This window comes from Meriones unguiculatus, chromosome X (genome assembly GCF_030254825.1).
Source record: "Meriones unguiculatus strain TT.TT164.6M chromosome X, Bangor_MerUng_6.1, whole genome shotgun sequence".
In the NCBI taxonomy this organism is placed as follows: domain Eukaryota; kingdom Metazoa; phylum Chordata; class Mammalia; order Rodentia; family Muridae; genus Meriones; species Meriones unguiculatus.
Genome location: NC_083369.1, coordinates 119,613,875 through 119,627,567, shown reverse-complemented (window position 1 = coordinate 119,627,567; position 13,693 = coordinate 119,613,875). Strand labels below are relative to the sequence as shown.

At 47.2% G+C, this 13,693-nt stretch overlaps 1 pseudogene; it reads left to right on the top strand.

Annotated features, from left to right (window-relative positions):
* The first annotated feature begins 4,381 nt into the window (after window positions 1–4,381).
* LOC132649952 (cancer/testis antigen 55-like) lies at window positions 4,382–12,956 on the top strand (annotated as a pseudogene).
* Window positions 12,957–13,693: the final 737 nt, after the last annotated feature.

The window sequence follows — 13,693 nt, the reverse complement described above, 5'->3', positions numbered from 1 at the left end:
CGATGAAGAATGAACTAATGCTTTGACTAGCTGTGGGAATGTCAGAGAGCGGGGAGACCAATGAGTCTGAGGGTTTGCACCAGTCAGCAGCTGTGTAGTGGCTTCTGATGTACCCAGCACAGTGTCCACATAGTAAGGAAATATCAGGGAGACACAGGCAGAGCTCTCCCTAAAACACTCCCACAGCTTGTGAGCAGGACTCCATGGCCAGTCTTGGTGCCTCCAGGCCTTTGCTCTGCCCTGGGCACTGCCGATGCCTGGAGTACAAGAAAGTAGGAAGACACATAGAAACTGAAAAGACATGGTTGTAATGAGGGTTTGGGGCCCCCTTCTGAGAGAGAATGATTTCACAGCCATCAGAAGAAAGTCCTTGAGTCTCCTCTGCAGGGACTGGAAATTGCACAACACACATTCCTGCATCTCTGAGGACAGCCTCCCAGCCTTGACTAGTGTGTCCACTGGGGTCCTTGCTACACATGTCCTGACGTCTCCTCTTATCACATGGGACTTGAAAAGACACGTTTCTGTCCACTGGTCTCCGTACACAGTCCTGCTGATGTGGCCAGTCTGGTTCTTCTGGTGTCACTGTCCCTGGAGGCAGGCATTCTTCCCCATTGTACTCACTGCTTCATGAGGGTCTTTCTGAGGTGGACTCATGTGCGCAAAACCTCACAGCCCCAGGTACCCTCTCTGCTTCTGAGTGTCTCCTGAGTTGTTCCTTTAGGTTGTCCCCTGGAGGATCTGTACCCTAGTCCTACCTTAGAGTCACCCATGCAATGTTACCAAGGAGAGGATGGGAGCCCACTTTAAGGGTGTCCTGGGCATGTGGCATTCCTGAATTTGACTAGTGGTGAGGTGAAATGACATGGATGACAACATGTGGGGAGAAGGACTTGCAAGTGGCTGAGTGATGATGATTCCTGTGTCAGCTGAAGGTAGGGTTAGAATGGCACCCTTGGCTGTTAAAGTCTGCCTCTTCTCACGGGGGAGAGTGGCTGTGCTCATGGTCCCCTACAAGGGATCCTTTTGAGAAAGGCTTGGTGGCACATCTTGACTTACCTCCATGCAGGGGGCTTAGGGACTTCTATGCAGAACTTGGAGAGCCCCTGAGGCCCAGGCAGGCTCCAGAGGAAGAGGTCAAAGTGCTGGCAACCCTGCCTCTTATGCTGCCAGAGAGCGAGCCTGGTGCATGTGTGGCTGTTGGCATTGCAGTACCAGTGTGGCAGTGTGGTGTGTGAAGCAGAGGGACCCATTAGCATGTCAGACCCAGACCTTGGAGAAGGGGGGCATGCCTCTGCCAATCATCTCGCTGGGGAAGCCCAGTCTGGTTCCTGTAAAATGCCACAGTGTAGACTGTCCATCCCCAACTGTTGTTTACATCTTGGGGTCGTTTGTCCTGCATGCAAGCCTTCCTTTGCCTGCACTTCAAGGTGACTGGAGCCTGAGGACAATGACTCAGCTCTGTGCCTTCAACCTTATACAGGAATGACACGAATTAGACATCACAGATTTCAGGACAGATACTCCTTGAGGGGAAAACATGCCTCTATGCGAAGTAAACAAGTGACCGGGACTGAAGGTGAGGGAGGAAAAATGAAGGCAGGGGCAAAAGAGAGGCCTTCTGGTTTGAGCTTACCTATGCAGCAGTGTTCCTGATGCAGGCACTAATGGCCACTGTGTTTAGGAACCCCAAGCCGACAGCCTTCTCATGACCTGAAGCCTTTAGACATTTTTCTCTGTCCTTCCTCCATTTGGGAACTCTCCCATCACACAGAGGTTGTTTTTCAGATCTGAATTTCAGTTTAGTGTTGTGCAATAGGCCTCAGAGCACATATGGGCCAAGGGAAAGGCGACTACGTGTTCTGGGATAAATGTTGGAGGTGACTTTAACACTTCTGAACGTGGTGAGCTAATGACATCCCAGAGCTCACAGGACCGCCAGACAATCAGTCGCCATGTCCTTCTCAGCAGACTGGCAGGAGCAGAGTCAATTGTAGTAGGATTCAGATGGCGTCTGTGCTGGACATCCTGGTGAGCTGGCTGAAGTTACCTCCTGGTTTGACTGACTATCCAGTGGATCCTCCTGAAAGATGCCCAGAGGCCCTGTGTTAGAACCTGGACCTCCTCAATTTTTTAGCCTGACCCCATGGTCTGAATCAGGCCACACCTCCTGCATCTCTCTCTGCCCCAGAGTTAGGAGGCAGTATGCGATGTGACTTAAGAGCCCTCAATATACCACACCCGGCTTCCCCTCAGTCCCTGTCACATAGGAGACACTGAATTAAAGCATGTAATGAGAACTTTCTAGCCTCCTCTAAGCAGTTATAAAGAGTCAGATCTTGAATTTCTTCCAGGGCTTGGTCTGATATTGCTCTGGGAGAATGATGATGGATTGGACTGGACATGAAGGTTGCTCTTGGAAGGCCTCTTCTGGCTGTCTCATGCCATCTCTCTCCTGTTGGCAGTCTGTTGGGGGTGGGTCTGATGCTAGCCCTTACGTCTGCTTAAACCTATCCTTGTTAAAAACAATAACAAAAAACCTTTCCTTATTGTGTAAACCTACCTAAGTCATTATATCTGATTGAATTATTAAACAGCCTATACCCAGGCATGGCAGAATGGGGTCAGCATGGGTAAGGTTCATGGACTTTAGACAGGAGAATCACAGGAGATAGATAGCCAGGGAGAGAGGAGGAAGGAAGACACCATGATGGCTTAGCAAGGAGAAGGAATCACAAGGGCCTGGATGAAGGACTCCAATAATGTTGTGGAGAGTCCCAGATGAATACAAGCAAATGCCAATGGATTTCAGATGGAAAGTAGACCAGATGAAGAGGACTAAGGTGGAGGGCATTGGATGGGGCTGGGAGATGGGAGGTGAGGTTATTGAGACAGTGGAGGTGAAATATCTTCCAGGACCAAGGTGAATAAGGCAGTTATAAAATCTAACAGGTGTCTGTGTCTGAATTTTTTGTGATAATAGCACCGTGATAATCTTAGGGCTAATAATAAACATTATATAGCCCAACACTCTTTTTTATTTATAAAACCAGCAGTCTTTCTCACTCTTCCCATTTCTTTCTCACTTTCAGTCTTTTCCTCTGCTTGTTGAGACTGCACCTCACTAGTTAATCTTGGCTGGCCTGGAGTTCAGTATGTAGACCATGCTGTCTGTAGACGCATAGAGATCAGCCTGTTCCTGCATTCAGAATGCTGGAATGAAAGGCATTTACCCCATGTCCAACATGTCCTCACTCTTAATGGAGCCGTTCTCAGGGCTTTAAAGAACAGCCTCCCCTTCACCTATCCCTCTCCATATGTTACATTTTTTTCTTGTCTAATGCTTTCCATTCTGCATCAAGGCTCAGTCATGGCCTTGAAGTCCTGTTGTTATGACAAACCTCATTCCTGGAGGGAATTTATTTGTCAGCTTTCCACTTAGGAGTGGGCCTTTTGCTTTTTTTGGTCATCATTTGGATCAGAGGGGTCTTCCTAGCACTATAAGAAAATTAAAGGCATAGAGACCAAGACAATCGCCTGTTTCATTCACAAATTCCATGTTAGAGCAGAGTCCCTGGCCCACAGGGATTTGCTGAATGAAGGAATCAAGGAATTCCTGCATCAGATTTCCTGCATAGTAAGGCTAGCCATGAATGAGTGGTAACAGTGAGAATTAAGGGGTTCTATGACAATGCATGACTGATCTCCATCAAAGGAACTCCAGCATGAATGGGAAGTGTTGGAACCTGGCCCAGAGATGTGTCCTACTCACAGGACCCCTATCCCAGTCACCCTGCAGGGCTGAGATATGAAATATTTCCAGGAACCACACCCGCTTCATGAACAGGACTTTGACAAACACTACCTGGCTTATTCATATGAACACAGCCACCACTACCATCACCACCACCACCACCACCACCACCACCACCACCACCACCACCACCACCAAGACGATCACAGCCCCTGTTGAACCCTGTGTAACCACTAAATGGCCAGCCTTTACGCTGAATGCTTACTGGATGTTGTTTTACACACAGGGACACATTTCTGCCACAGTTTTTGGGTCTCTTTCCCAAAATACAGACAACACCTCAGGGTTCACAGGGAGAAGCATTTCCATGTTCTTTCCATGCTAGGGGCATAATGCACTAGGCGATCTTTGTTTCTCCTCCCAGAGCCTGTCATTGGCTGGAGAAGCATCCTGAGCACGTGCAGCGTGCTCATTGGTTGGTGGGTAGAACAATGCTCAGTGATTACCAGTCTGTCCGGGAGTCTATGGAAGGGATTCCTGCTGAGCCACTAGGGTGGCTGTCCCTAGGGCTGCCCAGTAGGCATCAGGTACCATTTCCCAGGAATGAGAAAGTCAGGAGGTGGCACCATGGGGGTCATGATATCCAGGTCTTCATGCTGCTACTGCTGCTTCTTTGACCGAGTTTCAGGCGTTTCCTCAGGATGCTGCACAGAGAATTGTACTTCTTTCAGTGGAAGATTGAATCTGTCGAAAGAGACCGGGAACAACTGGAAGGTACTCCTCCTCAGGCACTCAGTGTCCTAGTCTGCACTGCAGGAAACACCTCATCACTGCTCTCCTTAGTCGTGAGCACGGGGAGGTGAAAGATGGGTAGAGGCCTGCAACAGCTGTCCACAGTGGCTGGTTGAACAGTAGGGCATCCCTAGGCACCCATGCACTGGGTAAACATTGAAGCCTGTGAGCACAGGGGGAGGTGGCAAAAGATTGGTAGAGGCCTGTCCACAGTGGCAGTTGAGCAGTACGTTCAGATGCATTGGATGGAACATTGAGCAGTGTACCAAATTCTCTTGGTGTGCCAATGATTTTGACCAATTTACATGACTTGGGACACGAAAGGCCCTTGAGAGCTTTTCTTCTACTTCCAGGATCAGGGAAGCACTCACATTTGAACACAGATTTGGTCTTGCTTCCCATCTCAGCTGGTATTTGGAGGCGAGAATGGGGTCAGTCTCAGTTCTCTGTCATGCGTGAGAGATCAGGGACCAAGATTCAATGCTGCTCACTCTGTTCCCTGAAAGTCGGGTCTCACTTCAGTGAGCACCAAGAGGAATAGGTGGAGGCCTGTCGGTGGGTGGGAGTCTAGGTTAATTTCAACACTATCCTGAGCTGGACGGCCTCCAAGCTCTGAGGTCATTCTAACTTGTCTGGTGATTCCTGGTGCCAAACATGTGGGTAATATTCATGAGCAGTCCTTCAAGATGAGCCCTAGTCTCTCCATGCCAATCCTATAGCCATGTGGGGATGAAGCAGGGGTGTCACAAATTTGATGCCAACCTGAACTGCATAGTGAATGAGTCCCAGGCCTGTCTAGGCCCACAGTGTGAGCCTTGGCCTCAAGAGTCCAGATTCACTTCATGAATTATCTGGTTGTAGTGCTGGTGATGGAAACTAGGGTCTTCATGCTGGACAACCACTGGACAAGTGAGCTTCACTCCCATCCTTTCCTCACTATGCTGCCTGGGATGGCCTTGTGCTTGATCTGCAGCTTAGGAAGGCCTTGAGCTTTTGATCCTGCTCTGTCATTCTCCCAGGTAGCAGAATTACAGAGCTGTGGCCACAGGCCTTTCTCTGATGAGCCGCTTAAATATCTGCATGCTGTCTCTCACTGTGGTGACTTATTGGCTAATTTAGTGATTGAGGTGCCCTAAAGAAAGTCCACCCACAGACACAGTTATACCAATAACATTTGACCTCTAAAGTGTACAAGACACTCAGTTTGGAAGGGGTTATCATGTATGTACCAGTTAAAAAGTTTCCAAGAGAAATGAGGAGGCATTGGTTGCAAAAATGGACAGAGAGTTCAAGAAATGTACTTAGAGTTACACAGACCATGAGAGAAGGACATGTGTTTATCACCAAGGCTATCTGGGTCCTGGCTCATGCTCTTAACCATGGTGATCCTGGGCATAGCATGGCGAAGCCAACATTTCAACCTGTACATTCTACGTTCAGAATTGTGCAGAGATCCACATCCTGTTCCCAGGCCTCACCATGTGCTCCTCAAATCAGAAGCTTTCTGTTCGCAGGAGGTCATGATTTCGTAACATATTTGGGAGAGGATACCTTTTAGTGGTTATTTGCTCTTGAAATTAATTCATGGCACCTGCGGTGTCCTGAATTCACAGGCAAACTGAATGCTAAAATTGTGAAAGGCATTGTGTGAAGAGCTGTGGGAACTGATTCCGTCTGGTTTGAAGAATGCATCTTCTTCAGCCCCGATGATGTGATTGACCCCATGTCTCTACGAGCTGGAGAAAAGTCGCTGCACTTGTAGAGGAAGACTTAATGTCACATGAACTGAAAGCCACTGAAGTGAGCTTTGCATAGGTTTGGGAAGACTCTTTTCCCATGGGTTTTCAACCTGCTATCCCCGTTCAAAGCAACCTCTCTGTATTACTCACATAGTGCAAGTCATGAAAGGCAAATTCCTGCTCCGCTCTAGCTGTAGGTTCTTTTCTTGTGTGTGTGTGTGTGTGTGTGTGTGTGAGAGAGAGAGAGAGAGAGAGAGAGAGAGAGAGAGAGAGAGAAACAGAGAATTAGCATACGGTGAGGGTGGAATCACCTGGTTACAGAGCTTCTTCCAACCTCAGTCTTTTTACATGGTTTATGTGCCACCATACTCAACCCTAAGTTCCATGTCTTACAATGTAAACTCCTGTGTTGTCCCAGGGTCCAAAGAGCAGGATTCACTTAAACACAACACCGATTTGCCGCTTGTCTGCCTTTTGTCAGGTAAAAGTCTGCTTTTTGAAGGATGCATTCAACAAAAGTGCAAGTGCTGTCTGAAATGTGTCTGTTAATCTTTCAGAAACATTCACTGAGCTACCACTTACAACCCACTGGGTTTTCCCATTTCTGGTGCAAGATCTATTGACTTTCATGGTTTATAAACATAGTGAAAGCATGCCCCAGAGCAGAGATTTGGTGAAATTTTCCCTTAACCATGCTGCCTGTATCCCAGGATCTCTAAGGGCTCTGAGCATCCAAAGCCTTGCAAAGCACAAAGGGGAATGAAGCCCGAGAATTCCCTCTGGAGCTGGTGAGTGTTCAGGAGAAAGCCTCCATTTTTATTTTCTCACATCCATTGATCATGGGCATCACAGTTATTCATGTAGCAAGCAAAATTGGGACTCTGTTATGAAAAGTAATATATGAAGGCTTAGGCTTCATGGGTCATTGTCACATCACTGCCCTTTGACCTTTCTGGTATTCAGTGCTGATGTGTTATGTACAGATCTTCTGGTCTGTGTATCCGGTAAGAATACACAGAGTCTTTACACTAATTCCTAAATCACCCCTGTATTAAATCGAGTTTTTCATCACAGTTTAGTCACATCTGAACATTTGTCAAGACTGGATTCAATGTGTGTATATAGTCAGAATGAGGGTCTGTATCTCACTCTATCCCCTTCCACAAGGTGGAGAATCCCTTGCACCTCTGTTGTATGGAAAGGTCGTCTCCACTGTCTCACAAACATTCTGAATCTGTCTGCATCCCTTGTGGTGTTAAGGGAGCAGGGCTGTGGTAATGGGCCCTGGACATGAGGCTTGTGGGTAGGCTCATTCGGCACCATGGCTGTGAGGTTACATGACATCCTGACACTGACAGGTCTGTGGTGTGGTGAATCATCAACCTGGGGATATAGGGTGGTGGACAGGAGAGTGCCTGGTACTTCATTCCTCAAGGAAAGGTCAAATGTTGAGAAATGACCATGGAATTGATACTGACAGCTGGAAAGTCCCCAACAGAGAAAGAATCCCTAGTGAGCCAAACTATCCTAAAGTCATCCAAGGAGGAGGACTTTAATCTGGAAGCTTTGGTTCCATCAGAGCCTTTACTATCCAAGCCCTTCCACAGGCAGTGTTTTACACACACAGGATTCCATTTTGATTTTTGATCATGTTTTCCTACCTGCTCCTGCTTCCTTATCTTGTAGGTTTGTGTTGTCTTAGAAGACGATGGGCCTAGAGAACCAGACTGCAAGATCCACTATTTATCTGCTTGTGTTTCCCATGTGAAGAAAGATATCATCTACATCGCTGATGAATACCACTTCTATCTAGACAGCATTTCTAAAGGTTTGATTTACATTTTAAAGACACGTCACGTTTAACGTTTTGAGGTCTTTGTATTGGCTTGGTATTTGTATTCTATCAGTTTGGCTGGGCTGCATTCAGGAGCTCTTCAGCATTGGACATGGATCTTGGGCACTGAAAATAAAGCACAATACAGGTATGAACAGGTAATGTTTGTAAACGTCACACTGTCATTTATTAGGTGCTCAGTAGTTGAATGCAGCCAGTAAAATGAGAACAAGTTTTTCATTCACATGAGTATTGAATTCTCATGGTAAAATTATTACAAATCCTTACATTTAAAAATCTTTACTTAATTTTAAATTTGTGTCTATATGTGAGTGTGTCTGTGTTCATGAGTACAGTTGCCTACAGAGTTCAGAAATGAGTGTCAAAACCCACAGAACTGGAGTTACAGGAGATTGTGAGCCACAGGGAAAGTATTTTGAAAATACTGAAAGGTACTGTGGCCAAAGAGATGGAGCCTGTTGCTTAGTTAGGAGCACATAGTTCTCTGGCAGATAACCTGAGTCCAGTTCTTAACACTCTGTGTGCATTTATCCCTGTGTGTCCCTGTGTGAGTGCGTGTGTGTGTGTGTGTGTGTGTGTGTGTGTGTGTGTGTGTGTAGAGAAAGAGAGTGAGAGAGACCAAGAGACAAAGAAGGGAAAGGAAACAGGGAGAGGGAGGAAGGAGAAGAGGAGGGAAATGCTAGAGAGAGAGAGAGAGAGAGAGAGAGAGAGAGAGAGGGAGGGAGAGTGAGAGAGGCTCAGAGAGGAGAAATAGGGAAAGCAAGCGGAGAGAGAAAGGAAAAGAGACAATGAAGAAAAGGAGAGATTGAGAGATTGAGAAAGAAAGGAAGCAAGGAATCAGTTGGGAGAGGGAGGAAGTATATATATATATATATATATATATATATATAGAGAGAGAGAGAGAGAGAGAGAGAGAGAGAAGGTAGAAGGGAAGGAGAAAGAAGGTAAGACAGGAAGTGGGTGGAAGAGAGGAGGAATTATGGAGACAGACAAAGAAGGAGGGAGAGACAGGGAGAGAGAGGGGAGAATATGAGATGGAGAGGTAGAGAGGAAATGAAAGGGATAGAATGAGAAAGACATAGAGAGACAGGGAGAGGGAGAGAGAAATTGAGGGATAGAGAAAGTGGAGAGGGAAATAAAGAGAGGGAGACTGGGGGAGATGTGAAGTTGGAGAGAGGAGTGAGGGAAGCAGGCAGGGAGATGGAAAGAGGGAGGAGGAGAGAGGGAGTGAGGGAATGAAAGGATGGAGGGAGAGAGGAGTAAAGAAGGGAGAGTAAAGGAAGTAAGGGGAAGAAAGAGAGGACAGGGAAGGAAGCAATATGGAGAGAGAAGGACAGAAACAAAGAGAAAGAGGGAGGAAAGAAGGATGGAGAAAATGAGGCATGCAGAAAGTCAGTAAGATGGGAATAAGAGAGGGAGTGTGGGAATGAAAGAGGCAGGGGGATAAGAATGGAAGGAAGAAGAGAGACAGAGTGAAGGAAGGAGAGAAAAGATAGAAAGAAGGACAGAGGAAGAGGGGGAAGATTGGGAGGCAGGCAGGGAGACAGAAGGAGAGAGGATGACTGAGGGAGTAAAGTTATGAGTGGAAAGGGAGGGACAGAGAGAAAGTGAGGAAAAGAGACAGAGCAAGAGAAGTAGGGCGAGAGGAGGGACAGAGCAAAAATAGAGGGAGATAAAGAGCAAGGAAGTAGTGGGAGACTGGAGATGGAGGAAAGGGAAAGCAAGAGGGAGAGAGAGAAAGGAAAAGAGACAATGAAGAAAAGGAGAGATGGAGAGATTGAGAAAGAAAGGAAGCAGTTGGAAGAGAGAGGAAGTATCAATCATGAGTGAGTCAAAGAGAGTGAGGGGGGAAAGGGAGGTGGAGAGTGAAAATGGGAAAGAGAAAGAGGCAGATAGGAAGAGATGGGTGGAGAAATGGAAAGAGGAAATGAGAAAGGAAAAGAGAGAGGGAAGGCAAAAGAAAAGGATAGAGGTCTGGAGAGAGGAAGGATGGCACAGAATGAGTAAGAGGGTGAAAGATGAGGGTAGGGGAAGAGAACAAGAGAGGGAAAGAGAGGGAAGTGGAGAGCATGACAGGTGGTGAGGGAGAACTGGGAAAGTGTGTTGCCAAAGTCATAAGAAGACAGTGGGGGACAAACTGAAAGATAAGGAGCAAGAGAGATGAAGAGTCAGAGAGAGGCAGGAACCTGTGAAATAGGGGAGCAGGTAGAGAGAGGGAGAATGAGAAAGAGGAAAGGAGGGTGAGAGGGAGAGAGGGATGAAGAAAATGTACAGAGAGAGGCATAGAGAAAAAAAAAGGAGTGGTATGGAGGGGGGCATGGTGGAGAAGAAAATAGGATGGAGACAGAGAGCAAGTGAAAGTTGTGAGAAGAGTGAGAAGAGAAGTTGGGAGATAGAAAGTGAGAAGTCCAGGGAAGGAGGGAGGGGGGGACAAAGAGAAAAAGAGACAGATGGAGGGAGAGAGAAGTTAAGCGAGAGAAGAGAGGGAGAGGTAAGAGGGGGAGAGAAGGACTGAAGACAGCAATAGACAGAGGTAGAGGGAGGGAGAGTGGGGAAGAGATAAGAAAATAGAGATAGAAAAAGAGAAAGGGAGGGACAGAGAGGAGAGGAGGAACAAAAGGTGGAAAGAGGGAGAGAGGGGACAGAGAGATGAAGAGAGATACAGGGTGCCAGAGATACAGAGAGATAAAGAGAGGGAGAGAGAAAGAGGGATAAAGAGAAAAGAACAAGAGTGAGAGGGAGGGAGGAAGGAGGCACACAGAGAGAATAACAGTCAGTCTGAGACCCTGGCAGAGAAAGAGGAAGAGTGGAGGAAGGAGCTAAGAGGAGTGAAAAAGAAAGAGGAAGACAGATAGTATAGGGGTGTATAGAATGGGAAGGAAGGAGAGGAGGGGGATGGAAAGAGAGGGGTAAGGTCGGGGGAGGAAGAGAGAACAGGAGAGAGGGAAAGTGAGACTGGGAGGAGAGAGGGGGAGGTAGAGACTGTTAGAGAGTGAGTGAGGGCAGGAGATTGGGAGAGAGGGGGGTGAAGGGAACATGAGAGGGTGTGAGATTGAGATGGAAATGAGAGGGAGAGATGGAGGGAAGATTGGAGGATAGAGATAAGGAGGGAGAGAGACAGAGAGGATAGGAGAGAGATAAATGTAGAGAGGGAAAGACAGGGAAGACTGAAGGAGAGAGATAAGGAGGGAAAGAGATAGAGAGGATAGGAGAGAGATAAAAGTAGAGAGCAAAAAAAGAGTGGAAGGAGAGAGACAGAGAGACAGAGAGAGAGAGAGAGAGAGAGAGAGAGAGAGAGAGAGAGAGAGAGAGAGAAAGGGGGAGAGGTGATTCACGAAGAGGGAGAGAAGAGGGAAGGGAGAGAGTTGCTTAGCTTGAAGAAAGCCTGAGATACATGACATCCTGTCTTCAAGAGGACCCTGAGCGTGATCCATGCTAAGGGAGTGGAGGGAAAGCAATGTCTGAAAACTATAAATTTCCATTCTACCTGGGAGATGAACAAGCCACCTGCACTTTACACCTAATGCTCGCTTGACCATGGTGTTACAACCAATGTAACCAGTGCACTTTTACTCGAGAAAAGTTAAAATGGAATGGCCTGTATCCAGAGCCCTGTAAAGATGAGACTGCAATTAAATGGCAGAATTATTTTCAACTCAGCCATCTTTGTTTTCTCTTAGCCATCATAGGCTTCATGCCTTATAGAGGACACTGGTTAGATATTGAGTATTCTGTGCAAAATAGTTACCAAAAATCACAACACACTCACTGAGGGCCACAAAATGCAGGCAACTGGAAGAGCTAGGTAAAAGTTTTCTGTATTGCTGGCTTGTTTCAAAGATTCCTTTGGTAATATCTGTGACTAGCTCTCTGTGGGGTGTGCTGGGGAAGGCAAACATATGGAAGCATATATAACCTTGAGCCATTTATTTAAGTGGAAGGACTTTGTAAAGAGGTAACCAAGGGTAACAGAGGACATACACAGACATACTTCAGCTCTGAGGCACAGGGCTTACTAGGTGGAAGGTTCCTTGGTGTATTTTAAAAACAGCAGGAAGAAAAAACTAGCATTCCAGAGAGCATTGCTGGGAAGGTGGTGAGAGAAAGCAGGATGCTGAAGGTGGGAATAGAAAGTGGGGTACTGGGGGGTTGGAGGCTGGGGACAGTGGTTGAGCTGACCTCAAAATGAGTTTCCCAAAGGTCCAATTGAAGTCATAAACGTGAAGAGTGACAGGGCAAGACATGGGGCAATGATAGTCCACTTCATGCTGTTTTTGTATGTCAGTCCTTGATCTGTCAACATTAATCACATGGGCTAATGGCCACTGACAATTAATATTTAGGACATGGTCTCTCATGAGCAGGACAGAGCCAGCAGAGAACCTCCCCTTTGACTGGTATAAAGAAGAATCTGAGGAGGGAAGTGGGTAACATAGCACCCCAGGTGTTGGCAGTTAAAGCAGGCAGGGCAGGTAAGAGTGACAGAGTGCGGTCCACAAGTGGTCAGAGCCAGTGTGGAGGGACAGAAGCTGAGCAAGGATTCAGGCTTCCCACACTCACTGCCACACTTTCTCGTGACAGGTGTGTGTGACCAGTATCCACAAAGGACAAGGAATCCTGAACTACACTATCTTTTTCACCTTCTGCGCACTGAACCTTCCCACTGGATACAGTCCTCTTCTAGGCCACATGGTCAGTGTGGTGATAATTCAGAGCATCCGGCCCAAGTACAACTGGAGAGCAATCTCCATGACCCCAGTGAAGAAGGTGTAGGGGTGTGGGCCCTGAGAACCCCTCTTCCATGTTATCTCTATAAGGACAGAGGGCCTCTTTTAATGCAAACACTTAGGTTAGGAATTCTAAGGAGACTATTAAACTTGAACCTTCTGGCCCACAGACTGCCTAAATTTGACTCCAGGGAGCATACAGCAGTGTGGGAAGGGCCCATCTTCCCATGATAAACCCTCAGCTTTCTAATCCGAGTCTTCTGGAGAATGAATCCCAGCAAACCCTCCACCTGCAGTGAGAGATAACAAGGGTAGAGTTCGTGTTATTTTAATAAATAAATTTTATGAGCAGCAACGGTGTTTACCCACAGCCAACTGACCACCCAGTCTCCAGGAATAGAATTACCCAGCATTCCATTAGAGCACAGACGACTTTTCACACAAGAAACACCACATTGTTCTGGCCCCTGGGTTAGTGGGGAACCTGTGATCCCGAAGAGGCGGGCTGGACAAGGGGGAGCTGGCAGGATGATTGAGGCAGAGACAGTGGAGCTCTGGGACTCAGGAATATGCTGGTGCTGGCAGAGGGCACATAGACCCACCACCAAGGCTGCTGAGAATGCCGTTCTTATCAGAGAGCTCTGGCCTCTGGGGTGCTCCTGGTGACAAACAAGTGTCACTTGAACCCCTAAAGCCAGGCTGTTTTGAACTTTCTGATCATAACTCTGAGTCTCCCAGGAAGCCTCCTACTTGGGAAATGATGGGTCCTTTTCCACATCCTCCCATTTCTTCATGGACTTCCCTGAGACTCTGGCCTCTTTCTCAC